The 27795-nt window shown below is 37.2% G+C and overlaps 1 non-coding gene and 1 pseudogene across 1 annotated transcript; both read left to right on the forward strand.

Annotated features, from left to right (window-relative positions):
- Positions 1-10797: 10797 nt before the first annotated feature.
- LOC136202632 (lanC-like protein GCL1) lies at positions 10798-14256 on the forward strand (annotated as a pseudogene).
- An 8088-nt stretch (positions 14257-22344) lies between these two features.
- LOC136204423 (small nucleolar RNA R71) lies at positions 22345-22451 on the forward strand. Its single transcript, XR_010675264.1, has one exon. It is a non-coding gene; the product is annotated as a small nucleolar RNA R71 (small nucleolar RNA).
- Positions 22452-27795: the final 5344 nt, after the last annotated feature.

Consider the following 27795-nt stretch of genomic DNA (forward strand, 5'->3'; position numbering starts at 1 on the left):
GCAAATAGGGCAGCAGCAGTAATCTCTGATCCTTTGGCTTTGGTTTCCTTTGTTAGGTCTACTCGGTGATCAAGAAGGATTTTGGTAATGAGTGAACCCAACCTTAGAGTGCCAGTGCTCCTTTGAAAGCCGGCAATCAAGAATACTGGCACGTTGATGGGCTTGTATGTCAGCATATGCCATATGAAGCATTGCTCAAAGTTTGTTGCTGAGCTTGTGCAATTTATCTTTGGAAAGATATAATTGGTCAGCAGGTAGTGTGCCATCTTTTGGTGCTGGCCCATTGAGGAACTGGAGATTTCTCCAGAATGGCCAGTCGGTTTACAGAACGTAGTGGAGTACCCAGTAATGTCCTGATCTCCAGACTTCCTAAGAATGGGTCCTTCATTCTTAAGCTTCAGAAGGCTGGCTAGGTAGGTGGGATTGATGAAGATGGTTTTGTCCTTCACCTTGGTGGCTAAGTGGTCCTGGTTATCATCAGCGACACACAAGTTGTGGTAGAATTCCCTTACTAGGTCAGGGTAGGTATTGTAGCTTATGGAGAACAGCTCAGTCCAGCCATTCTTTGAAATCCACTCACAGAATGGTTTCTCTTTTTCCACAAAATCTTTTGAGAACCACCTTGAGTAGTCAATCTTATATTCCCTGACGTTCTCATAGACCTTGGTGTAGGTTCGTTGCTTAGGTTTCTTCGCCTTGGAAGAGTTACTTTGGTCAGTCTGATCTTTCTTACTCGGTGTGATAGCCTTGGTTTGTTCATGCTGGGTTGGAGACTTAGGGATTGCATCGGAGGAGTTTTGGGGGTGAACGACACCGGAGATGTTGAGAGAGACCTTAGTCATTTTCGCAGAGAAGTTTGGGATTTCTTAGAGAGAGAATATGAGATTTAGAAAACTTTGTAAGCGTAAAGAAATCAAAGTGGGGATTTGCCCACTATTTATGGAGGTGAGAGGTGGATCTTATCGAATCCATGTGTCAAGTTTGTCCTTGGGATATTCAATCGACAAGGATCCTGACATTTATGACACATTCGGCGCAGATGTCATCCTAGGTGGCTATTCGTGTGCTTTAGCAATAAGTGCAAAGTGTCTTTTACTCGGCGTTAGAATCCTAATTGTTCTATATTCTGAGTTAGTCAGCTTTACGCAAACAGATAGTTTAAGTGATTGGTTGCTCAGCTTGAGATGACCACTCAGTGTGCATACTTGCTCAGCATGTAATATTCATTCATTTATCATAAAACACAGCATACATTTATCCACTCAGCAAGTAACAGCATTCAGCATGGTAATTCACTCAGCATAAATATATATTAAGAACTGGAATTTACTGAAGAGGATTAAACATACCAATGGCTTCTCTCAGTATGCTGAACTGCTCACGAGCCAGTGGCTTCGTGAAGATATCTGCAAGCTGCTCATCCGTTGGGACATAGGTCAGCTTGATCTCACCTTTGAGTACATGGTCTCTAATGAAGTGATGTCTGATGCTGACATGCTTCATCCTGCTGTGCTGAATTGGGTTCTTTGATAGATCAATTGCACTTTTGTTGTCACATTTGACCTCAATTGTCTTTGTTTGAACACCATAGTCTTCAAGCTGTTGCTTAATCCATAGGACTTGAGCAACACAGTGTCCAGTAGCAATGTACTCAGCTTCAGTGGTAGACAGGGCTACTGACACCTGCTTCTTGCTGAACCAGGATACAAGACAGCTTCCTAGGAAGTGGCATCCTCCAGAGGTGCTTTTTCGTTCAAGCTTGTCTCGTCCATAGTCAGCGTCAGTGTATCCAATGAGTGTAAAATCATGAGTGTTGGGATACCATAAACCTGAGTTCACTGAGCTTTGCAAATATCTAAGGATTCTTTTTATAGCTATATAATGAGATTCCTTAGGGTTAGATTGATATCTAGCACAGTAGCATACTGAGAACTGAATATCCGGTCTACTCGCTGTTAAGTAAAGTAGAGAGCCTATCATACCTCGATACAATTTGCTATCTACTGACTTACCATTCTCGTCAGCACAAAGGACAGTGTTAGTGCCCATAGGAGTGGATATTGGCTTGCAATTTTCAAGATCATATTTCTTCAATATCTCCTTGGCATATTTAGCTTGATTGATGAAGATGCCATTTTTCCCTTGTTTGATTTGAAGTCCAAGGAAGAAGTTGAGTTCTCCCATCATTGACATTTCAAACTCAGTCTGCATTTGCTTGCTAAATTCCTTGCACATTGACTCATTAGTGGCACCGAAAATAATATCATCAACATATATTTGAGCCAGCAGGGTGTCTTTACCCTTTCTCTTAATGAATAAGGTTGTATCAGCTTTGCCTCTGACATAATTTCTAGTCAGCAGGAAACTGGTCAGCCTCTCATACCAAGCACATGGTGCTTGCTTGAGGCCGTACAAAGCCTTTTTGAGTTTATAAACATGGTTTGGGAATTTAGGATCCTCAAACCCTAGAGGCTGATTAACATAAACTTCCTCGTTTATAACTCCATTAAGGAATGCACTCTTAACATCCATTTGAAACAGTTTAAAGTTCATATAACTTGCATAAGCGCATAGAATTCTAATAGCCTCTAGCCTTGCCACTGGGGCAAAGTTCTCACCGTAGTCAATACCTTCTTGCTGACTGTAGCCCTGAGCTACAAGTCTTGCTTTGTTCCTGACTACATTTCCTTGTTCATCTAGCTTGTTTCGGAAGACCCATCTTGTTCCAATGGTCTTCTGACTCCTTGGATGTGGCACTAACTCCCATACATCGTTTCTTCTGAATTGATCAAGTTCCTCTTGCATTGCGCTCATCCAGAATTCATCGTGCTCAGCATCAGCGAAGTTCTTTGGTTCCTGAACTGAGACGAATGCTACGTTGCTGAGGTACTTCCTGAGTTGACTTCTCATCATCAGGGTATTCCCAGCTGTGTCAAGGATGACATTCTCCGAGTGTCCTCTTGGTATCTTGATCTCCTTTGATGAATTGATGTCTTGCGCTGGTAGGTATCTCCTGAGTTGATTTCTTGTCATCAGGGTATTCTCAGCATCATCAAGAATGGCACTCTCTGAGTGTCCTCTTGGTATTCTGATCTCCTTTGGTAGATTAATGTCTGGTGCTAGTTGTGTTTCAATAATCTCTGCAGGTTTAGATTGGTCAGTGAAAACAATTTGAGATTCACCTTTACCTTTGGTCAGCCCTTGAGGAAATGACTCATCAGCAGCTTCTTTGTCAGCAGGTGCTGAGTGTGGATCATCTTCAGTTAGCAGCTTGTATCTTCCTGCAGGGTTAGTTTCATCGAACTCAACATGTACTGACTCTTCTAAGACTTGAGTTCGCTTATTGAAAACTCTGTATGCTTTGCTGTTTGTTGAGTAGCCTAAAAAGATAGCTTCATCAGCTTTTGAGTCAACCTTAGCTAGGCTATCTTTGGTATTCAATATAAAACATTTACAGCCAAAGGCACGAAAGTAACCAATATTGGGCTTTCGTCCTTTCCAAAGTTCGTAGGGGGTTTTCTTTAGTATAGGTCTAACAAGAGCCCTATTAAGAATATAGCACGCTGTGTTGACAGCTTCTCCCCAAAAGTACTTTGGAAGCCTATGCTCACTCAGCATTGTCCTGGCTATTTCAACTAAGGTTCTGTTCTTCCTTTCAACAACCCCATTTTGTTGAGACGTTCTAGGAGCAGATAAATTATGGTCAATGCCATTGGTTTCACAGAATTCAACAAACTGTTGGTTCTTGAATTCTCCACCATTATCACTTCGGATGTGAGCTAACTTAAGGTCTTTATCATTTTCAAGTTTTCTTACCAGATTTGAAAATTTCCCAAAGGTTTCATCCTTGCTGCTGAGCAAGATGATCCAAGTGTACCGAGAAAAGTCATCTACAATGACCAAGGAAATTCTTCTTCCACCCAAGCTCAGTGGCTGGATTGGACCGAAGAGATCCAAGTGTAGTAACTCTAATGGATGCTTAGTTGAGACAATGTTTTTACTATGAAAGGATTGTTTGGTTTGTTTTCCAGCTTGGCAAGTGTGGCATAATTGATCTTTTTCAAATTTAAGTTCTGGCAGTCCCTCAACCAATTGCTTTCTTGCTAATTTGGCCAGGAGGTCCATGCTTACATGACCAAGTCTCCTGTGCCATAGCCAGGAATTTTCTTCCTTTGATACTAAGCATACAGTTTTTGAAAACTTTTTCTCTAAGTTCAGCATGAAGACATTATCAATGCGAGGGGCAGTTAAAATTAACTCATTAGTCTTACCCTCGAATATTTTACATCCAGTGTCATCAAATATAACTTTTCTCCCATTATCACATAGCTGAGCTACGCTGAGTAAGTTATATTTGAGTCCGCTGACTAGGGAGACAGACTCAATAGTAGGATTACCTCCAACGGTTCCTGACCCTACTATCTTACCCTTTTTGTTGTCTCCAAAACTTACGCTTCCTCCTCGTTTACGCTCAAATGTGATGAACTGAGTTTCATCACCAGTCATATGCCTCGAGCATGCGCTGTCAATATACCACATTTTTTACTTCTCAGCACACCTCAGACTTACCTGCAATGTAACTAGTTGCTTTTAGGTACCCAATTCTTTTTGGGTCCTGGCTTGTTAGGTTCAACAGGTAAAGCATCATATTTTATTTTATGGCGACATACTTGGATAGTATGACCATTCTTTCCACAGAAGTCACAGCTGACTTTCCATTTAGGATATCTCACTGACTGGTCAGCACCCTAGTGCTGAGCATGCCAGCACACCTTTATGGTGTGTCCTTTCTTCCCACAGAAGTCACACTGGACATTCCGCTGAGGATTCCATCTCTGCTGACCAGTACTTCGGTACTGTGTATTCAGAGGAATATTTCTTTTGTTTGGAACCTTTAGTTGGTTCTGAATAGATGTGATGTCCTTTCTCAGTTTCTTAGAATCTGATTGGACCTCAGAGACAAGCTTTTGCATAATTCCAATGTTACTATGCAAATCTGAGTTGTCCTGAAGAAGATATCGAAGGTCACTCAGTTTGACCTCCTCAACTTCGTCACATCGCCTGCTGAGTGCTCTAACCTTTTTATTACACTTTTTGACAAGTGTGTAGAGGTCACTCAGGGCATTAATCATTTCATTTCTGAGCAAGGGTAGTGATATTACCTCAGTTGAATGTTCCTCATCGTCAGATGCAATGGAAGGGTTAGCATGCTCAGAAACACATGGCTCAGCAAGATCGTCAGCCATGAAACAAATCTTTGCTGACTCAATGGCATTAGCTTCAGATGATGATGAATCATCACTATCACTCCAGGTTGCCACCATTGCCTTCTTGCCGTTCTTTCTTTCTTTCCTCAGCGAGGGCCAGCTTGACTTGATATGGCTAGTTTGATGACATTCAAAGCAAGTTATGGGCTTTGAGCTGTCTTTCTTGTACTTGCTGTCGCTGGGGTCAGCTTTGTACTTGTCAAACTTCTTATAAGGCTTCTTAGAATATTTGTCATTCTTTTTGAATAGCCTTTTCATCTTTCTGGTAAACATAGCCATCTCTTCATCGTCTGTTGAGCTCCCATCAGTGGAGTCAGCTTTCATGACAAGAGACTTTTGCTTCTTGTCTTCAGACTTTTCCTTCACCTCGAAATTCTTCATCGAGATCTCATGGGCCAGCAGTGAGCCGATGAGTTCATCATACTTATAGGTGGTTAAGTCTTGAGCTTCCTCATCAGCGGTCTTCTTTGCTTGCCAGCTTTTAGGAAGACTCCTGAGAATCTTCTTGACTTGTTCTTCCTCAGTGAAGATCTTTCCAAGTCTCTTGAGCTCGTTGATGATGTTTGTGAATCTTGCATTCATGTCTGAGATCCCTTCATCATCGTTCATTTTGAACAGCTCGTACAATCTCATATGCTGATTCACCTTGGATTCTTTCACCTTGTTGGTTCCTTCGTAGGTGACCTCCAGCTTCTTCCAGATCTGCTGCGCTGACTCACAACCTGAAATCTTGTTGTATTCTGCAGCATCTAGCGCACAGTGAAGCATGTTTATAGCCGAAGCATGATTTTGTAGCTTTTTGAGATCATCTTCTGTCCATTTGGACTCAGCTTTAACAACCGTTTGGCCATCAACAGTTTCAACAGGAACAAACGGGCCTTGGACTATAGATAGCCATGCACTCATGTTTGTAGCCTGAATGAAATTTTTCATCCTATTCTTCCAGAAGGTATAGTTAGACCCGAAGAATAAGGGAGGCCGAGTTATGGACAGACCCTCAGGTAGAATCTGAGTTGTCAGATTTCCTGGGAGAAACCGAGTGCTGTTTTCAGCCATAGTGGGGATCAGCTCAAGGTAGTTAAACCTTGTACAGTGAGCTTTTAGGCTCTGATACCACTTGTTGGTTCCTTATAACGTAACAAGTTAGTTCCAAGGGGGGGGGGGATAGGAACTATTTAAATAATTAATACGTTAAGGCTGACTTCTTTTTCTTTGAAAAAGGATTACACAGCGCGCTGAGTAAATTAAGACACTAGCTTAGTCAACTGGTGACTAAGTCAGCTTCTTTCTTTGAGTCAGGAGATAGCACTTGAGTCTATTCCTGAACTCAGATACTCAATACACACAACTCAGCGTGACCTCTTTACTTGGTCAGTTTTGTTTAAGCAAGCAATATATATATTAAGGAGATTAAGGTTAGAAAGATGTTACTCGGCAGATTTATCCAGGTTCGGCCTCTAAGCCTACGTCCTGTCCCCGGAACATGTTCCGAGCTTTCGAATTCTCTACTGAGCTCTTTAACGGTAGAGCATCAAACCTTTTACAATTTAGAAGCTGAGTATAACAAGAGTACCTTCCTCTATACCTCTACTCACTCCTAATCTCTCGCTGAGTACTATAACCGAGTACTCAGCCTCTCCTTTCTAATCTCTAGAAATGATAAAGATTTGTCCTAAACAACAATTGCTAAGACACCTTAGATGATTGAATAATCACTCTAGACTTTTACACGAAAGATATAGAATTTGGTGTAAGTATTTGCTTTGCCTTTTCTCACAGAACTTCAAGTGTAAATTTGGTCAGCGTGGCTAGTTGAAGATCTGCATCGAATGAAGCAACTGAAGGGCCTATTTATAGTGACACTTGAGGCATCCGTTATTTCGAATTTCGAAATAACCGTTGGAGGGAAAACGGCTTCATGTCGTTGTCACTCAGTCCTGCTCAGTGCACTTGGCCAATCAGATTTAAGTATCTTCTGTCTTCGGTCAGTCCGGCAGAATGTCTCTCCCACTACAAGAAAATTACAGCATACCAACGACATTTTACCAACGACACAAATGTCGTTGATAATAGCGATAACATACTTACAAGTTACATACTAAATTATTCAATCAACACAATAGAAGAAAATACCGAGAAAATACAAACGACTTACATACGACATAAGTTACATTATGTGGAAATGACATGTCGTTTAGTATAAAGAACATACCAACGACATACAAACAAAATATTTATTTGAAAATTATAAAAAAAAAACTAGTTTAATTTTTATTACTAAATTATCACTCAAAATATTAATAAAAAAATAAAGAATAAAACAAAATACCTAAATTTGCCCCCAAAAGTCCCCCAAATTTCCCCCTTTCATCTCCCGCTTATATGCCAAACTTTCCCTCTAAAAATTTTCACTCAACAATTGCAATTTTACCCTAATCAAAAGAGATGGGAACATTCCCTCTCAACACGCCGCTCACTTAGTTCTGAATTTCTCATCTTCTACCTTCGATTTCTCACATTCTCACATTCTCCCAATCTTTAGTTCGATTTCCCTCAATTTTTAGCTTCTTTCAATCTGACCGATAGCTCGTCATCCTCAACAAATTCAGAAATCGTCTAACAGAAAATTGATTTAGGGCAAACAGAGACCTTAGCGATGTGGACAGTGATATGAATACCGTTGATATGGCGATCAATTCTCTTCCTGGCTCCATGGATTTCGATTCCTTTTCTCCCTGATTTCACTCTCATTTACTCTCTACTTGGCTCTCTCTCTTAACCGTCTTTTACGGTTTCCGATTGTTACAGACGTTTTGGGTCTCATCGGATCAATTCGAGAACAGCGGCTGCTCTCGCCTCCGATGAGAATCTCCGAGTTCCTAAGGAGGTTCAATCGGTCTAAACCTGCATGCAAGGGTGAGTTTTTAAAGTTTGTAGCTCTTTTGTTCTCTCTTTCTCCCGACTCGTTTTTTTTTGGGTTTTGTGATTTTCACTCCGTTGCTGCAGTTGAGATGCTTGAGTTTGTGATGCTTGCTGTGTTTCTTTGCTTGGAGATGGGTGTTTGTTGGGATTATTTGGTTTGAGATATCTATGGGTTGTTTGTTCTGTTGGTTTGATTTGGTGATGTTCATTCCCTGTTCTGATATGTGTTACCAGCGGTATTTGGCAGAGGTTCAAAGTCTGTCAAGAATAAATAGTTATATGGCTGTTTGGTTTGGAGCTGGGATTGTCTGAAGTAGGAGAGAGGAAGATGATCTCCCATACTAGTTACTCAGATTTATTGTGAAACATTAGAAAGAGTGGTTTCAGACTTAGATTTTCAACCTGTTTGGCTTTCACTCTTGCTAATTTGAATGTTGCACCAAAATGTTTAGGAAAAGCATGAAAATTTTTCGGTTGATTTAGTGATTATCATTGCCTGTTTACAGTGTTTTTAGTATGGATTATGTTTGTTAGAGTGTGATGAGAAAGTGAACTCTATAGAATTGCTAGAATGCAATGTGATTAATCTCTAAGGAAGCTTGGGAACATACAGGTTGGAGTTTTGACGTTGGACTTTCCCAATTAATTTGAGAAATTGGATCCGTTTATGCGAATGCCTATTCTTCATCCATCCGTGTTCTTTCTGTTCGCTCTGTTCTTTTGTTTCTTTGTTATTACCGAATTTGCGGTTTAGGTGTGCAACTGCAGTTTTCAGATATTAGCTATGAACTGCATTTACCAGGAAGAAAATTATCTTTCAATTAGTGATGATTTTAGCTTAGAAATAGTGAGCATTCTCTGTTTTTAGTGGGAAGTAGTTGGAATTTTATAGATGTTCTACAATTTAGTGTGCCTACTTCGCATATCTGAGCAGGACCCTTCATTTATGTTGCTATTTCTAGTCATTATCATTACAAATTTTAGGTTGGGGGATTTGAGAGTAAAGCTACAAATTTTAGGTTTTATTGACAGATTATCTCAGTGAAGTAACTGAAAGAAGATTGCACTTCAGTTTTGGATTTGTGGTTGCATCTGTAGAAGATTGCACTATCTATTAATTCTTTTTATTTGAATGCTGTTTTTCTCTTATTTCCTTCTAATGGACTTGGTTTAGCCAAATAGTTCTTAGAAAGAAAGTGACATTTGGTTGATGTGTCCACCTAAAACTTTTGGTTTTGTTAGTGATTGCAGCGAGAGGTACATAGAAGCAAGAGCTAGAGGTTTTCCAAGCATAGGTAGCATATGTAACAACTCCAGTGATTGCTGAACCTGCATGAATCTCAGGCACTTCCAACAACACAATACTCCCTTAGTTTCAACGATTGAACCATGTTGGAGCCTCATTTCCTGGTAAGAAGATGCTATATATACCCCTTTTAGAAAGAGCCTGCAATTAACACATCTTATCACAAAATGTTTGACAGACAATCATGCGTACAGAGAAGTTTCTAACTGAGTTTGTGATTGAGCTTCCTACAAGTTTTTCAGCAACTTCAACTTCTAGTGGTTCCAAGTTGAAATAGCCTTTCAATTCATTTAAATCCACACACCCTTCGAGGTTCAAAGTCTGAGTTTATGGGAAGTTGGTTACATCAATACTTTCCAATGACAACAATGGTTAGCTCCAAACTTCTGTGCTTATTTCTATTTTTCTGTTCTCTTCTAGTCAGGTCCTATTCAATTACTCTGGAGATTCTTAAGCAATTGATTTATGCTATCACTCAGAAGATTGAAGATCTTGGGCCTTCTCATTGTCATGGCAGGTATATGGATCTACTTCTTCTTTCATTGTTTAGGGTATATTCCTGCATCTCATTCAGATGGGTGGAACAATTCATGTGATTGTTTACAGTTAGCAATTGTATATTCCCAGATTCAACAATAGAATAAAGTGTGCGGATCGATTCATTGGTTAGTGCCTAGTTGCTTTCACTAGCTGGAACACCTACGTTCAGCTTTCTTTCTTTGGATTCCCAAAATCAGAGGCTTGAAGTGCTCTTCTTTCCTTATATGTGCTTTTATTGACTCCTATTGGCTTTCTTCCTACGAACTATACAAAAAACAATTATCTACTTCTACTTGCCAATGGTGTGTGTGCCTAGTTGCACAAGAATTTCAGTGCTTCCATGATATGATGTTTGATCAGATTTCCCTAACAGGTAGTTGTATGAGATTTTCTTTCTTTTGCTATAATATCTTTTTATCAACTTCTTCAATTTATTCACTAGCTTATGTCTAGATTTTTGGTTCTTCATTCACAAAAGGTATCTCAATAATTGTTGCAATTATTTGTGTGGTCAGTATAACATTTCAACGATCAATGGTGGTAATGCTAGGAACTTGGTTGCTCTACGTATCATATCAGTGACTGAAATCATGTCATATTTGATGTCATAGAAAGAAACTATATCCTGAACAAGATAGTACTGTCAGTGTCAATTAATGTTATTTCATTTCCCCTTGCCAATTGCAAATTGATGAGGACAAGAATTTTAATTTGCAAAACTGGAGCAAATTGATGTTTCCAAACATCTTGAGGAGGTATTAATAATCTTCCTTTTCCCAGCACAAAGCCATGTGAATTCTATGCTTAAACTGGCAGAACTTTTAAGCCTCTCTGGTTTTAAACTTTCATTCCTACAATTAGTGCTTATTCTTTTTGGACTTATTATGCCAATTTCCTATTCAAGGTATATCCTTTTCTACTGTATGATATCATATAATTGTATTCTTGTGTATTAATTCAAAGTATATTCTCATTCTTGAACAATATTGATTTCTTAGTCAACAAAACTAGGAAAGACTTTAAAAGTATTATATCCTATTTCTAGCATATAAATACATCTTTGAGGGTAGGGATGCAAATTACAAGTCCTAGATATCTATTACTGTAATTTTCAACCATTATAATTTTTTGGAATAAAAAAATAAACAGAGTTGTTATCCACCATCTCTTCTCTCTAACACCTCAAAAATATATAATCATTTAATCTTAACATAAATGTGCAAGTGTTGGACATAAGATTCCCAACGCAACAAATAAAAAAAAATGGAGAAAGAGCCTGCTCTTCTTCATCTTCTTCCTCATGTAGTAATATTTCCTTTACCAATCCAAGACCATATAAACTCCATGCTTAAACTAGCTGAGATTCTAAGCCTTGCTAATCTTAAAGTTACCTTCATTACCACACTTCATAACTATGATCTTCTAACCCGTTTCACAGATTTTCATACCCGTTTTCAGAAATATCCAGATTTTGAACTCAAAACCGTACCTGAATTTCTACCTATAGATCACTCTTTAGGTGTCCGATTGGTAGATGTAATGGAGTCCATGGATTTGGTTATTAGACCAGTTTTCAAAAGGACCATTTTGGAAAGTAGCCCTCCTGTTAACTGCATCATAATGGATGGAATTCTAGCATTTGTTTCTGATATTGCAAATGAGTTCAGAATTCCATTTATCCATTTCCGAACTATAAGTACTTGTTCTTTCTGGACTTATTTCTCTGTTCTTGATGTTGTTTAAGCTGCCCAACTTCCTATCAAAGGTAATTTGTTGGATAAATTGCCTATTTTGGTCTCTAAACTTGCTCAATGTGTACATTTAGTTTCTCAATAGGTAGTCCATGTACTTTTTGGGGATTAGATTGACCTCTCAACTACAAAGTAAAGTTGTTTTACAGATTGAGTTAAGCATAGAGGTTAAAGTTTGCTTTAAGTTCCTTTTCCAAATTGATGCTAGGAACTTGGTTGCTTTAATATTGTTCAAGAAACTATATCCTGGTCATAGAAAGAAAGAGATTGAGAAGTTTATTTCTAATGTTGTCAAATACTTGGAAGACGTACAAACTTCTGAAGGGGGATGGTAAGTATTTACATTATTATTATTTAATTATGCTAATTAACCTTAATCTTAATGAAAACTAGGCCGTAATCGAGCCGAGTTGAGTTTTGGCTTGTTTATGTTTGGGTCGGTAGAAAATGGATGAGTTCGGTTTGAGCTTGATAGTCTATTCGAGCTCAGTTCATTAAGAAAAACGTGAGTTGTTCGTGAGCAGTTCGTTTATTTGTTCACGAGTTTTGTTTACGAGCAGTTGGTTAATTTTGTTCATGAACTTGGCTTGCGAAGAGCTCTGAGTTCGACAGAGAATGGACAAACTCGTTTCATTTAGAAAATTGATCCGACAGTGAGCTGCCCGTTTATTGTTCACGAGTTTTGCTCAAAAACAAGTCGTTAATTATGTTCATTAACTTTGCTTGCGAACAACTCTTGGTTCAACAAAAAATGGACGAGTTTAGTTCATTAAAAAAATTATTTAATCGTGAGCTGCTCGTTTATTTGTTCAAGAACTTTGATCATGAAGAGCTTGTTAATTCTGTTCATGACATGAACAACTCTCGGTTCGGTATAAAATTGACGAGCTTGGTTTATTGAGAGAAAAATATTCTAATTGTGAGTTGCTCGTTTATTTGTTCAAGAGCTTTGCTCATGAACAACTCGTTAGATCGGTTCATAATGCGAACAACTCTCAATTGAACAGAAAATGGACGAGCTCGGTTAGAGCTTAATATCATGTACAAGCTCGGTTCATTAAGAAAAAATTATCTGACCATGAGCTGCTTTCACGATCTTTGCTCACGAACAGATCGTTAAATTCTGTTCATGAACTTTGCTCGCGTACAACTCTCTGTTTGGCAGAAAATGAACGAGCTCGGTTTCTTGAACAATATAGTTTCTTGAACAATATTAAAGCATGAATTGCAGAAGATGTGCACTCCACATATTCATATTTTATCACATATTCATGTTCTATCAATATTATTTTTAATGGAAACTTATAAACTCAACTTAATATGGTTTCTACAGTAGGGTTGTGATGTACAACATTGAAACTTCAACAAAAATTGAAGTGAAATTGAAGTGGTTTCTAAACTTTAGATTTTCATGTGATGATCAAAATTCATATTTTGGGCTTCTATACTTACCTAAATTTTGATTTTACCTTTTTTTACATGCTCTAAATTATTGGATTGGATTATTATGGAACCCAATTGTTGTTCTGTGGCCTTATGTTGATTGTAGTTTTGCTTATTTGAAAAATGCAATTAACATATTATATGTTGTGCAGGTAGCACAAGACAGAGCCCTCCCAATAGGACCAGAGGAAGGTGGATTTGGAATGTCATATGAACTAATGTATGGAAGAGTTGGATTTTAGCTGGGGGGAGAGCAGGAGCATCTGATATTCCAGCTTGCCCCTTGATGTACAGATGATATGGAACAAGGTACTAGGGTGCAGGCAATGGCCTTGCTGGAACCTTGCAAGTTCTACTTCCCTTCCCTGTCTCGGATCACGATGCAGATGATGTTAAGGCAACATTAAGGTACATGATGAGCAATAGGTTCCCACATAGTGGAAACTATCCGTCGAGTGAAGGAAATCAAAGGGACAAATTGGTGCAGTGGTCTCATGGTGCCACTGGCATCTCCATCACCCTTTGCAAGGCTTCAGAAGTAAGTAACTGAACACACTATTTGATCATATTTGATTGGTTCATCGTTGATTTTGCGTTGAATGAGAACTCTGGGATGGTTGTGCAGGTGTTTAGAAATGATAGGGAATTTCGGGATGCGGCGATAGAAGTAGGGGAAGTGGTATGGAAGAGTGGAATAGTTAAGAAAGCTGGGCTTGGAGATGGTGTATCTGGAAATGCATATGCATTCCTTTCACTATATACTCTCTATTTCAAGGACTTGCAGGTGTTGCATGCCTCTGGTTTGATCTTCTTGCACCTGGGAGATCCAAGTTTCTAGGATATGAACTTTAGCCTACAAGAATTTTATTTTTAAAGTAGAATAGTGTAAGATTTTAGCCAATTAATTATGAGAACATTAATCTTAGACTGCATATGTCCGTTTTTTCTAGAACATTAAAGTAATTTTGGATATGTTGTGTGATTATTTTGGATATATTATCTTATTAGTTTGATGACTTGATTAGTATTTTTTATTATTTTGGTGTATGCGATATTATTTATTAGTTTTAAAAGTATTTAAAAATTATATAAATTTGATGATTTATTATTGCCAATGACAATATTACAAATGACTTTCATATTATTGAATTTAGACACCACATACAAACAATTTCCCGACAACACATGTTAGCAACGACATAGCAACACCTAAATTACCGATGACTTACAAACGAATTACCCAAATTGGTGCCAAATATTATTTACCGACTGTCCATCGACGATAAAGTTGTCCCTATTTTTCGCGCCAATTAATTTGGTACCAAATTCACGTGAAGATTTCCGACAGTATGCGGACGACATATATATTAGCGACGACTTAACGATGACATATGTCGTGTCCAATAACGACACCAGTTAATTCTTTTGGTTGGTCACTTACAACTTACCAATGACAATGTCGTCGCTAATGCAAACGGCAATGATTTTGTCGTCGGTAACCATTTTCCCAACAAGCAATCTGACTACGACATGAGTTTCGTTTGTATGTCGTCGGTAACCGATATTACCTACGAAAATCTTGTTATTACCGACGACATTACGTCGTATGTAAACTGTTTTTTCTTGTAGTGTCCATTTATGGTAAGGTCAACTAGACAGCTTTCTGTGTCTTCTGAACTACCCAAAGTAGAAATACTTTGTCTAGAAGTTGTTTTTGCTCAGCTGCTGTCTTGTACTTCTTGTCGATACAACTCAGCAGCTTCATTCCGAAGTTGTTCAACGAAGATCTTCTTGATCCTTCTTTCGCTGAGCTGCGTTTTGTACACAACGACAGCGTTTTGCACACACGGGCCGAGTGGTCTTGATCTGTTTGACTTGGGCTTTGACTTCCGTATTGGGCTTTAAGCCTTTTAGTCTTTATGTCTTATAAACAATTTAACTCAACATTGAACAAACACATTAGTGTAATAAATCAAAGCATTTAAACTTAGTGTGTTTAGAATATGTTTAATTTTACTTAAATAATTTTGTCAAATCAAAATCATGTGGAAAGGTGTTTCAACAAGATATTCATCAATACGTTCGGTAAAAGAAAATGTGTTTACCGTGTCGGTGTCAAGAAAAAGCATGTCGACGAACTCAACTAGGCTATTAGAAAAACGGCGAAATTTGCGTCCTTCGGCTTCCTTCGCAATATCGAACGGTGCTCCATATTGAACCCGTAATCGATTGACTTCAGTGGCCTTAGTTTTGTTAGCAACGGTCTTTTGTCTACGCATTTTGTTTGTGAAATTTGGTGAAAGAGATGAAGAAAATATGAAAGGATGAAAGGAAGAGTAAAAGATAATGGTGGTGATTTAGGGAAGAAGAAGATGAATAGGGTAAAGATTTATGGGGAAGATGAGTGAATCTTGGTATTGGGAAGAGAAAAGATGATTGATTGGTGTAAAAATAGGTGATTTAAATAGGTGTAAGTAATAGGTATTGATTAGGATGGATGAATAGGTAAGTAATTAGAGTAGGAATAGGAAAAGATGCAAAATTCGCCCCTAATCCCGTCCCTGAAAGTCGCGTGTCGCGACTGAGATTTTCAAAATCTCAGTCGCGACAGCAATTATGCAAGGGGGTCGAATTTTTCCTGAAAGTTGCCCTGTTGCTGTCTCAACTGAGATTTCAGAATCTCAACTGAGATTCTGAAATTTCTGGGTAAAAACGGGACTGTTTTTGACAATTTTAACACGACTAAACCAATTCCTCTCATAAGTAAGTGACATTAATGTGAATATTAATCCCTGAAACTGAGATAAACAAAACTGAAACATTAAATTGAAGGAAAAACCAAGGGTTAAGAAATAAAATAAAGAATTAATTCACTTTTATTAATTATAAACAAAATATAAACAATACCTTAACATATATATGTACATAAAATCATCTTACTCATAAAAACTTAAATCATAAATAAACACTCATATATACAATAAACAACAGAAACTCAAATTATATCCCTAAGTAGTTAACAAATGACGTGCATTGGCCCTGTTAATCTTCGTTTGAATGAAGACTTGCCTCTCTGGTGCAGAAAGGAATGTTGGACCAGAACGAAAAACTCGTTTGACAAGCCCCTCGTTCTCCAAGAACTCGTAGTCAAGAATAGGGAAAGGTTCCGTATCAGTCCAAGGGACAGAAATGGTTCCCTTGGCTCCTAGAATGATTCCACAAATGACATTGGCGAACCCAATCTTCCGGTTCTTCGAACGGGAAGCAGCAACTAACCCCTCCATTAGAATCTTCGAGGAGTTCACTGAGTTGCCTTGGAAAACGTCGCCTAACACATAAAGATCAGTATCTTTCACAACATTGCTACTGACTCGACAAAAAAGACTATGGCAGAGGAATTTATGTAGATACAACATGGAGTTAGAATTTATGGATTTGTTGAAGGCAAGACGTGGATTGAATCGCCAAAATCCTATTAACATCCTCCATATGTCTGTAGAAGTAATATCCCGTCCAGGATGGTGTTGAGTTGTGTCTCGGGGTGGAAATCCAAACCAATTATGAAGTTCTGGATATCCAAAAGTGAATACCTGCCCCTCACAACGAAAACTGAGATGAACACGTCTCTTATTGACGAATCGAACGGTGGATAAAAACTCTAAAACCCAATTCCCAATTATAGGAAATTTCATAGAAGCAAATTTGGTCCATCCCAAATTAGTCAGATAGCGATCTACATCTTCGCTTATCCCGAGTTCCTCGTTCAGAAACTCGTCCATATACATCATGCCAAAGAATTGAGCATATCTAAACTGCAGAAAGCGTTTCCCTTCGTCATGATTATAGATTGGAAACCATGCGCCATAACGATCAGAAATATCAATTTTTTCGCTTTGAGCAGAAGTGTGTTTTCGAACATTTTTCAAAGACTTAGTAATGTCTGTGAGAGAGAAGAAAATGAAGTCTGTAGGATTGAGAATTTGAGAAGGAAATTCAGAAAGATGAAATGAAAATGGAATAAGTCTGATCCTACAGGAATATATAAGACATGTAAGTGAAAGGTTGTGTTTGTTAAAAAGAAAAGATGCAAAAGTGATACCTCTTCTATTCAACTGACAGAAATTTTAAAATCAGATGGCTATAATCCCTTACAGTTATTTCAAATTGGAAAAGACAGAAAATCTCAACTGAGATTTTCGGAATCTCAACTGAGATTTTTAAATCCGGAAACATGGAAAATCTCGACTGAGATTTCTGCATATTTAATTTCTCAATAACACTTAACACTTAATGAAATCATTTTCAAAACATGACTAGATTAAAATTTTAATGTTGACAAAACTTTTTTGTACACAAAATAAAAATAAAAATAAAAATTAAAGTAAATAAAATTAAAAATTAAAAATAAAAATAAAATAAAAATAAAAATAAATTAATTAAAAAAGAAAAAAATAAATAAAAATTACGAACATAAAATAAGAAAAACTATAAATTAAAAACATGAAAACTAAATAAATTATTTTTCATAGAAGTAGTCCACGGATCCAATTGCTTGAATTGGAGCTCCGTCGAAATAAATCTTGCAACGATTTCCATTGACCTTAAATCGATCGCCATTGGACTTTTCTAGCTCCAAAGTTCCGTAATCAAATGTTTTAACAACCAAAAATGGTCCAGTCCATCTAGATTTTAGCTTACCTGGAAATAACTTTAATCTCGAATTAAAAAGTAAGACTTTATCCCCAACATTAAAGTTTTTAATTTTGATTTTGGCATCATGCCACTTTTTAACTTTTTCCTTATAAATTCTTGCATTTTCGTAGGACAAATGGCGTAATTCATCCAACTCGTTTAAGTCGAACAAACGCTTTTTCCCTGCGCGTTGCAAATCATAATTAAGGGTTTTTATAGCCCAATATGCTTTATGTTCTAACTCAACCGGCAAATGACAAGCTTTACCATAGACTAATCTATAAGGTGTCATTCCAATAGGTGTTTTAAATGCAGTACGGTATGCCCATAATGCATTGTTAAGTTTATGTGCCCAGTCTCTTCTAGAAGACGAAACTGTTTTCTCAAGTATCCATTTGAGTTCTCTATTTGAAATTTCCGCTTGACCATTCGTTTGAGGATGGTACGGCGTAGATATACGGCGGTGTACTCCGTATTTTTTCATAAGTAGCTCAAAACTTCTATTTACGAAATGAGTACCACCGTCGCTTATCATAACTCTAGGAACTCCAAATCGACAGAATATTGCATTTATAAACTTAAAAACTACTTTAGAATCATTTATCGGGGTTGCAATTGCTTCAACCCACTTTGAAACATAATCTACTGCTACTAATATATAATTTTTCCCAAAAGAAGTAGGAAAAGGACCCATGAAATCGATCCCCCATACGTCGAAGATTTCAACTTCCAACATGTTCGTGAGAGGCATCTCATCTTTCCTACCTATATTCCCGGTTCTTTGACATTTATCACAGCGGACAATAAATGAACGGACATCTTTAAACAAAGTAGGCCAAAAGAATCCGCATTCAAGTATTCTAGCTGCTGTTTTGCTTACGCTATTATGACCTCCGTAAGCGCTAGCATGACATTCCAACATTATAGTCATATTCAAACTCACTAACACATCTCCTAAGTATTCCATCGCCGCATGTTTTGAACAGAAATGGATCTTCCCAAAAATATCTCTTAACCTCTGAAAAGAATTTCTTCTTTTGCTGAGGATTCAATCCATCTGGCACAACATGTGCAACTAAGTAATTGGCTATATCCGCATACCATGGAGCTATGACACTTTGTACTTGCATGAGATGTTCATCAGGGAAATCATCTCGAATGCCTAATGTTTCACCGATGGGACCGTTTTCATCCTCAAGTCTTGATAGATGGTCGGCGATAAGGTTTTCAACTCCCTTTTTATCTTTAATCTCTATGTCAAATTCTTGCAATAATAAAACCCATCTAATAAGACGCGGTTTTGCATCTTTCTTAGCAAATAAATATCGTAAAGCTGCATGAACTGTATAAATGATAACTTTAGATCCTAACAAGTAAGATCGAAACTTATCACATGCAAAAACTACTGCTAACATTTCTTTTTCAGTTGTGGTGTAATTTAACTGTGCACCTGACAATGTGTGACTCGCATAATATATAACATGAAGTTTCTTATCCTTCCTTTGACCTAATACACATCCTACAGCTAAGTCACTCGCATCGCACATAATTTCGAAAGGTAGATTCCAATCGGGTTTCGATATTATAGGTGTACTGACTAAAGTCGTTTTCAAGGTATTGAAAGCTTGTAAACAATCCTCATTAAAATCAAAAGTTGAATCTTTCATAAGCAAATTAGTAAGTGGTTTGGAGATTACAAAAAAGTTCTTTATAAACCTTCTGTAAAAACCTGCATGACCTAAAAATGATCTTACTCCCTTAACAGTGGTTGGTGGGGGTAATTTTTCTATAACTGAAGTCTTTGCTCTGTCCACTTCTAAACCTTTTTCAGATATCTTATGACCTAAAACAATTCCTTCGTCTACCATGAAACGACATTTTTCCCAATTTAATACTAAATTCGTTTCTTCATATCTAGACAATACTTTATCTAAGTTCTGTAAACATGCATCGAAAGAATCTCCATAAACTGAAAAATCATCCATGAAAACTTCCATTATATCTTCAATGAAGTCATTAAATATTGCTGTCATACATCGTTGAAATGTTGCTGGTGCATTACATAGACCAAAAGGCATTCTCCTATATGCAAATGTTCCGTAAGGACACGTGAAGGTTGTTTTATCTTGGTCATCCGGGTAAATGTAAATTTGAAAGAATCCGGAATAACCGTCTAGGAAACAGTAAAATGCATGACCGGCTATCCTTTCGATCATTTGATCAATGAAAAGTAGAGGAAAATGATCTTTCCTAGTTGCTTTGTTTAGGTTCCTATAGTCTATACAAACCCTCCAACCGGTGGTGGTTCGTGTAGGTATCAGTTCACCTTCATTATTTCTTACAACAGTTATGCCTCCTTTTTTAGGTACACAATGGATTGGACTAACCCATTCACTATCCGAAATCGGATAAATAATTCCATTGTCGAGAAGTTTAGTAATCTCATTTTTTACTACTTCTTTCATGTTCGGATTTAAGCGTCTTTGCCTATCCGCTTTAGGTGGCTTATCCTCTTCTAAGTGAATTCTGTGCATTACGATACTAGGATTAATTCCTTTTAAGTCTGAAATTTGCCATCACATACTTCCTATCCTATTTCTAACAACTTCTTTCAATTTTTCTTCTTGATCATTTGTTAATTTGTTAGAAATAATTATAGGTAGAGAATCGCCTTCGCCTAAGAAAGCGTACCTCAAATGACTGGGTAACTCTTTAAGTTCTAATTTAGGGGGTATTACAATTGAAGGCGGAACTGGTCCATCTTCTCGAATCAAAGGCTCTGGGTCCTTATCTTCTAATTCCTCACCTATTATAGGTTCAATTATTTCTTCACTCTGAATAACGTCATTGACACATTCCTCGACTAAATCAAGTTTCATACAAGCGAATTCCTCCATAGGGTATTTCATCGCTTTGTTCATATTAAACTCGATCTTATATTCTCCTATCCTTAAAACTACTTTCCCTTCCGACACATCTACTAGAGCTCGTCCCGTGTTCATAAACGGTCTACCGAAAATTAAAGGGCAATTTACATCATATGCAAAGTCTAATATAACAAAATCGGTAGGAAAAATAAATTTATCGACTTTGACTAAAACATCTTCAATTATACCATATGGTCTCTTAGTGGTTTGATCCGCTAATTGCAAAACCATATTAGTACGTTTGATATCTTCTTCTAAACCTAACTTGTTAAAAATAGATAACGGCATTAAGTTTATACTTGCTCCTAAATCACAAAGACAACTTGGGAATTCAATGTCTCCCAACTTACACGGAATAGTAAAACATCCGGGATCTTTGAGTTTAGTGGGCAAATTACTTGACACGGTTGAACTACAATCTTTAGTTAACGAAATGGATGAAATGCCTTCCCAACTGATTTTCTTTCAAATTAAATCTTTTAAAAACTTACTATAGTTAGGAATTTGTGTGATTGCATCCATAAACGTTAAATTGATGTGCAAATTTTTAAGTTTATCCAAAAACGTTAGAAGTTGTTTGTCATAGTCCTTATTTCGGACTTTGTGCGGAAAAGGTGGTTTGGGTACAAAAGTTTTGGTACTTGTGTCGAATGGTGAACTATTTGTGTTTAAGATATCTTCTTTGGACTTTGGCAAATCAGTTCCTGGTAATGTTGCATCTATGGGCATTTCTGGCCCTTGATAATTTTTCCCTGAACGAATAGTGATAGCCTTTACCTGCTCTTTCGGATTTTCTTCCGTATGGCTGGGAAGACTTCCCTCTTTTCAGGATGGAATTGATTTAGCAAGTTGACCAATTTGAACCTCCAAATTATGGATGCTAGATGAGTGGTTTTTAATAAGCTGATCGAATTTATTTTCGATCCGTTTAAAACCATCGTCGTGATTACTTATTTTTCCACTGATAGTATCTATAAACTTGTCGATTTTAGTGGTACGATTTTTGATTAGCACTTGCATTATTGTTATTGTTATCTTTCCAGTTAAAGTTAGGATGATTCCTCCATCCAGAATTAGAAGTATTAGAATAAGGATTATTAGTTTGGTTTTGCCCTTGGACAAAATTTACCTGTTCGACCTCACTCATGTTTTCGTAATCCACATCCGTTTGGATCGGATTACCATTAGAATCACACGGTGCCATAAACCTTTCAATTTTGTGCGATAAGGTAGAAAATTGGGCTTGTAACATCGCGACTGGATCAAGTTCCACTATACCTTTAACTGATGGTGTGGTTGAGGATGATGGTTTTGCCACCGGTATATGTCCACGTTCCGCGGGCCACATACTGCTGTTGATTGCCATTTCCTCCAAAAGTTCTCTTGCTTAGGCTGATGTTTTCTTCATAAATAGCCCCCCCGACATAGCATCTAATGAACCCCTAGTTGTAGGATTTAGTCCATTGTAAAATGTTTGCATTAAAAGTTCAGCGGGTAATTGGTGGTGTGGGCATAAACGTTGAAGTTCTTTAAAACGTTACCAAGTTTCATAAAGAGTCTTATTATCATTTTGAGAAAAAGATGTTAACTCCTTTATGACTCTTGCGGTTTTTGCTAAAGGAAAATATTTTGATAAAAATGCTTGGGCTAATTGTTCCCAAGTGGCAAAAGTTACGGCTGGCATAGAAGTTAACCATTCTTTGGCTCTATCCTTCAAAGTGAAAGGAAAAAGGCGAAGTTTGATTGCTTCTGCAGTCCCATCTGGGATTTTAAAAGTGTCACAAATTTCAAGGAAATTTGTTAAATGGGTGTTAGGATTTTCGTTAGGTAACCCGTAAAATGTTACATTATTTTGCAACATATTAAGCAAAGCTGGCTTAATTTCAAATTGGTTTGCTGTGATTCTGGGTCTAATGATACTATTGGTCACACCGGCCACACCTGGCCTAGCGTAATCCATAAGTGTTGGTGGATCTGCCATTTTTTCTGGCTCGGTAAATGTTTTTACTGGAGTCTTATTTTTGTTTTTCTTGTTCTTCCTAATGGTTTTCTCAATTTCTGGGTCTATAGGGTCTGGTACAATGCCTGAACTTCGAGAAATGCGCATGAACCTGAAATCTTGTACGAACCGAAACTACCTACAAAACAGAATTTGAAAAATAAATAAATTAGTAAATTAAAATTAATAAATTATAAAAGTTAAAATAAGTATGTTTAAACCTAGATTCGAAATAAAACACGAAAAATCTAAAATTTTGTCAAAATTTTTGGCGTTCCTCGGCAACGGCGCCAAAAACTTGTTGAGCGATTTCCGCGAGTGCATGGTATACGCTTGTAGTAATAAAAGATATCGAACCCACAGGGAACGCTTTTTAACTAAAACCTTATTTGATTCAGTTTTATTCACGTGTTTAGGTTTAACAAAAGAAAATCGTTTAATTGATTGAATTGGTTCGGGTAAATTAGGATTAGATAAGAATATTATATTGGGTTTAGAGAACAATTCCGTCTTGAGATTTTGATTATAAGACAGATACTTCCGTAATTGGAATAAATAGAAGGTATAAAACTTATTTTCATAAAGCAAAGAAAACAACTTTAACTTTGGTAAGATTATGGACATGTAATAATATAGGAATTTATTCAATTAAATGGCTTTGAACCGTAGAAATCTCTCTGGTTGGAGCAGATTTCTACCTTAATCAGATTAGTATTTTATATCCGATAAGCCGCGATCAGCGATCATATCATCCGTAAAAACTAATTCTGTCAAGTGTTCAACAAAGTTCTTATAAGAATAAGATGGAATAGAACGTTTTAATAAAAACACCAATTTATCATTTTGATTTTGTCAGAACAATATCAAAATAACAACAGAAAGAATGTATTGAATAAAATAAATATATCATTAATGAAATGTGAATCTTCACAAGTTAACAGAGAAGTAGAAACATGGAAAGCATTGCGACGAAAACTTTGAGGTCCGGATTGTCAATCTTTCCCTCAAACTCTGTAGGTTTGTCGGACCCTGTGCGCTTCAGCCGTTAATTCTTCTCGCTGAATCTTCGGAATAGAGACTGGTTAGTCCGCTACCAGAATGAAAACTTGTCTCTGATCAACCTTTGAAACTAAACTAATACTGTGTTTATAACTAATCTAATAACAACTTGTGTACATCAAGTTTGTTTACAGAAATGAAATCTAACTTTCTGATTCTTTTCTGAATCAGAAACTCAACATAATAACTCTCTTCTCTAACTTTTCTAACTTAACCAACAACATTAATTTCTGAAATGGATCACTTATTTATAGTTGTTGAAGGGTTGTAAATGATGGGTCGTGTCCGTTGGTGAAGGGTCGCTTTTATCCAAACGAATAGACGCGTTTCTCGGATTAAAACATGTGAAATATGTGCAGAATGCTTCGCTGTCGCGACTGAGATTCTGAAAATCTCAGTCGCGACAAGGGGTGCAGGGGCGAGTTGAAGATTCCGTTCTTTTTCGTGACGGCTTTCGTAAGTTGCGACTGAGATTATGAAAATCTCAGTCGCGACAGGGACTTGTCTCCCCATCTCTTGACTGCTTCTTGTCCTCCTTGAGCGTTCTTCTGACTGATACGTATTCTCGATATGTTTTTTAGGTTTTTCCTCCATTTTAGCTCCATTTTAGCTCCTATTTGGATTTAACCAAATAATTAAGTACCTTGCATCAAAGAAGTAAATAAAGACGTAAAAGTATTCCAAATGAATATAATTAGCACGATTTCAATGTAAATTTAACGTATTTATATATGATATTTTAGGTATATTTTGGGCTTAACATACTTCTGGGGTGAAGTTGTCAACACAGCATGCTACATACTCAATAGGGCTCTAGTCAGGCCTATATTAAAGAAAACCCCCTACGAACTTTGGAAAAGACGAAAACCCAACATTGGATATTTTCGTGCCTTCGGTTGTAAATGTTTTATTCTAAATACTAAGGACAGCCTTGCTAAATTTGATTCAAAAGCTGATGAAGCTATCTTCTTAGGCTACTCAACAAACAACAAAGTATATAGAGTGTTTAATAAACGAACTCAGGTCTTAGAAGAGTCTGTACATGTTGAGTTCGATGAAACTGATCAACAAACTGAAGATGATCCCTGCTCAACATCTGCTGACCAAAATATAGCCGCTGAGTCACTACCTCAGGGGCTGACCAAAGGTAAAAACGAACCTCAAATCATTTTCACTAACCAATACAAACCTGCAGAGATTGTTGACACACGTACCCCTGAGGACACTAAATTACCAAAAGAGATCAAGGTCCCAAGAGGACACTCTGAAAGTAGCATTCTTGATGCCGCTGAGAACACCCTGATGACCAAAAATCAACTCAGGAGACATCTCAGCAACGTGGCTTTCGTGTCAATTCTTGAACTAAGAAACTTCTCAGAAACTGAGAACGATGAATTCTGGATAAATGCAATGCAAGAGGAGCTTGATCAATTCAAAAGAAATGAAGTATGGGATTTAGTGCCCAATCCAAGAAGTCAGAAGATTATAGGAACAAGATGGGTATTTCGAAATAAGCTAGATGAACAAGGAAATGTAGTCAGGAACAAAGCCAGACTTGTAGCTCAAGGCTATAGTCAGTAGGAAGGTATTGACTATGGTGAGACCTTTGCCCCTGTGGCTAGATTAGAAGCTATAAGAATATTGTGTGCATATGCTAGCTTTATGAATTTTAAATTGTTTCAAATGGATGTAAAAAGTGCATTTCTTAATGGAGTTATAAATGAAGAGGTGTATGTTAGTCAACCTCCAGGGTTTGAGGATCCCAAGTTGAAGGAAAATTAGGCTAAGGTATAGCAGCGGAAATATAAATTTTTTAGCCTATTTCCTTTTAACCATAGGATCCGTTAATCGTTATTTCATATAAAGAGGGATAAGAAGAAATACCTTTTGAAGAACAATCTACCGTTGTTAAAGAAGCGCCCACAACTCTTCTCCGAGTTCCCAAGCACGAAGTAAAACACGGTGGGGTTAAGTAAGAATCAACCGTATGAGATGCAACCAAAATAGATTGCCTCTAATTAACCAACACAAGATCAAAGAAAAAGGAGATAGATGAAATTAATCGATCGATGGAAGCCGTATGAATTCTTGTCCACGAACTAGGGGAGTCGAATTCTCTTTCTCTCTCTTACTTGCAAATTTCGAAAATCACAAAGGGGGGATTAGGGAGCTTTTTCGAAATTCATGTATAGAGGGGGTATATATAATCGCTTGTATCTAAACCCTAGTTAGATAGAAATAGGTTACTTAATAGGAATTCCATTCGGAATAGGATTCCCAATTATTATCTCATTATATATCTAATATATCTAGGATAATAATAAATAACCTAATTGGATAATAATAGGAGTATATTAATCTAATTAAAACTCCTAACTTAATTATCTCTTAATTAATTTAATTCATATTCCTAATCAAATTTGGATTAATGGAATTAAAATAATTCCTTACTAATTATATATAAATTTCGGCCCCTTCTATTTAAATGGGCCTTACTGGGCTCAATTGGGCTTCCATCTATTAATGACATCCATCTCTCTTTTGGTTCCAAGTCTTATGTGTGATCCATTAGGTTCTTACTACTTCTGGCCGTATGCAACTATTAAATTAATTTCTTCAAGAATTATATTTAATCTTTGCATAACAGAATGATGTACTGAGTATGTTATTGGCAAGTCTGTAATCATTCCCCTAGAGTCCGTTAAGAAGACAGGTTGATTCTGTCGTTAACCCTTCCGTATTAGTTACAGTATAATTCGATCCTTTATCAACTACATCCTTGAACTGAATCTTATGACTATTGGTGATGTCAAGTCACATATAGCGAGACGTTCGTTTTACTTGTATAGGCCGAGTCAACTCAAAATAGATAGGTTAAGTGAAATCTGTATTTCTTACTCTTAAGCTATCACCTTGCAAGGATTTAGAGTCGAGTCTTCCACAAGCGATCCTTGGATGTATCTCCCATTAATCGGGAGTGATAAATGCTCAATCCAATGTATAACTACCCTGACATTACCTCCTGTGACACCCAACCTTTGCCGTTCACACCCCAGAGTCATCTCTGTTAAGGATCGTGGGACAGTAGGATCAAAGTCTCACATTCAGTAATTCAAGATGACCAATTAACATTCCTTTGAGTCCGAGGATTAGTTATACCTATTAATACCAATGAGATGAACAGGTGACAAGGATGAATCTACCCATCCTGTTATCTCAAATCGGATCCCCAATCCTAATGAACGACGTTTCATCGGATCTATGTAACTGTCTAGATATCTATATATATGAAGCTTGTGAGATCAGCTTTCTGTCGGACAGAAGACATTGTTACATACAAGTCTCAACAGTGATATATCAATCCTAAACATATCACTTGACTTGGGGTGGTTTTAAGTTTATTAGTTTATTATAAAGTTTTGTCTCACTTCATGCTTGTATGAACACTTTATAATCACTTTAAACAAACTTACGGATTTCCTTTTATTAGACTTTATTTAGTACTTAAAAGGGATTGCCTTTATATAGTTATAAAACATATATCTCATTAAAACAAATGATATAAAGAACAATTCATTTACATTAAGTTTGTATCCTAGAACAATTGTCTATAGGATACTAAACCCCAACACAAGTTCCCAAACCATGTTTATAAACTCAAAAAGGCTTTGTATGGTCTGAAGCAAGCACCACGTGCTTGGTATGAAAGGTTGACTAGCTTCCAGCTGACTAGAAACTATGTCAGAGGAAAAGCTGACACAACCTTATTCATTAAGAAAAAGGGTAAAGACACCCTGCTGGCACAAATATAAGTTGATGATATTATTTTTGGTGCTATTAATGAGTCTATGTGCAAGGAATTTAGTAAGCAGATGCAAACTGAGTTTGA

This window comes from Euphorbia lathyris, chromosome 8, assembly GCF_963576675.1.
Source record: "Euphorbia lathyris chromosome 8, ddEupLath1.1, whole genome shotgun sequence".
Classification (NCBI taxonomy): domain Eukaryota; kingdom Viridiplantae; phylum Streptophyta; class Magnoliopsida; order Malpighiales; family Euphorbiaceae; genus Euphorbia; species Euphorbia lathyris.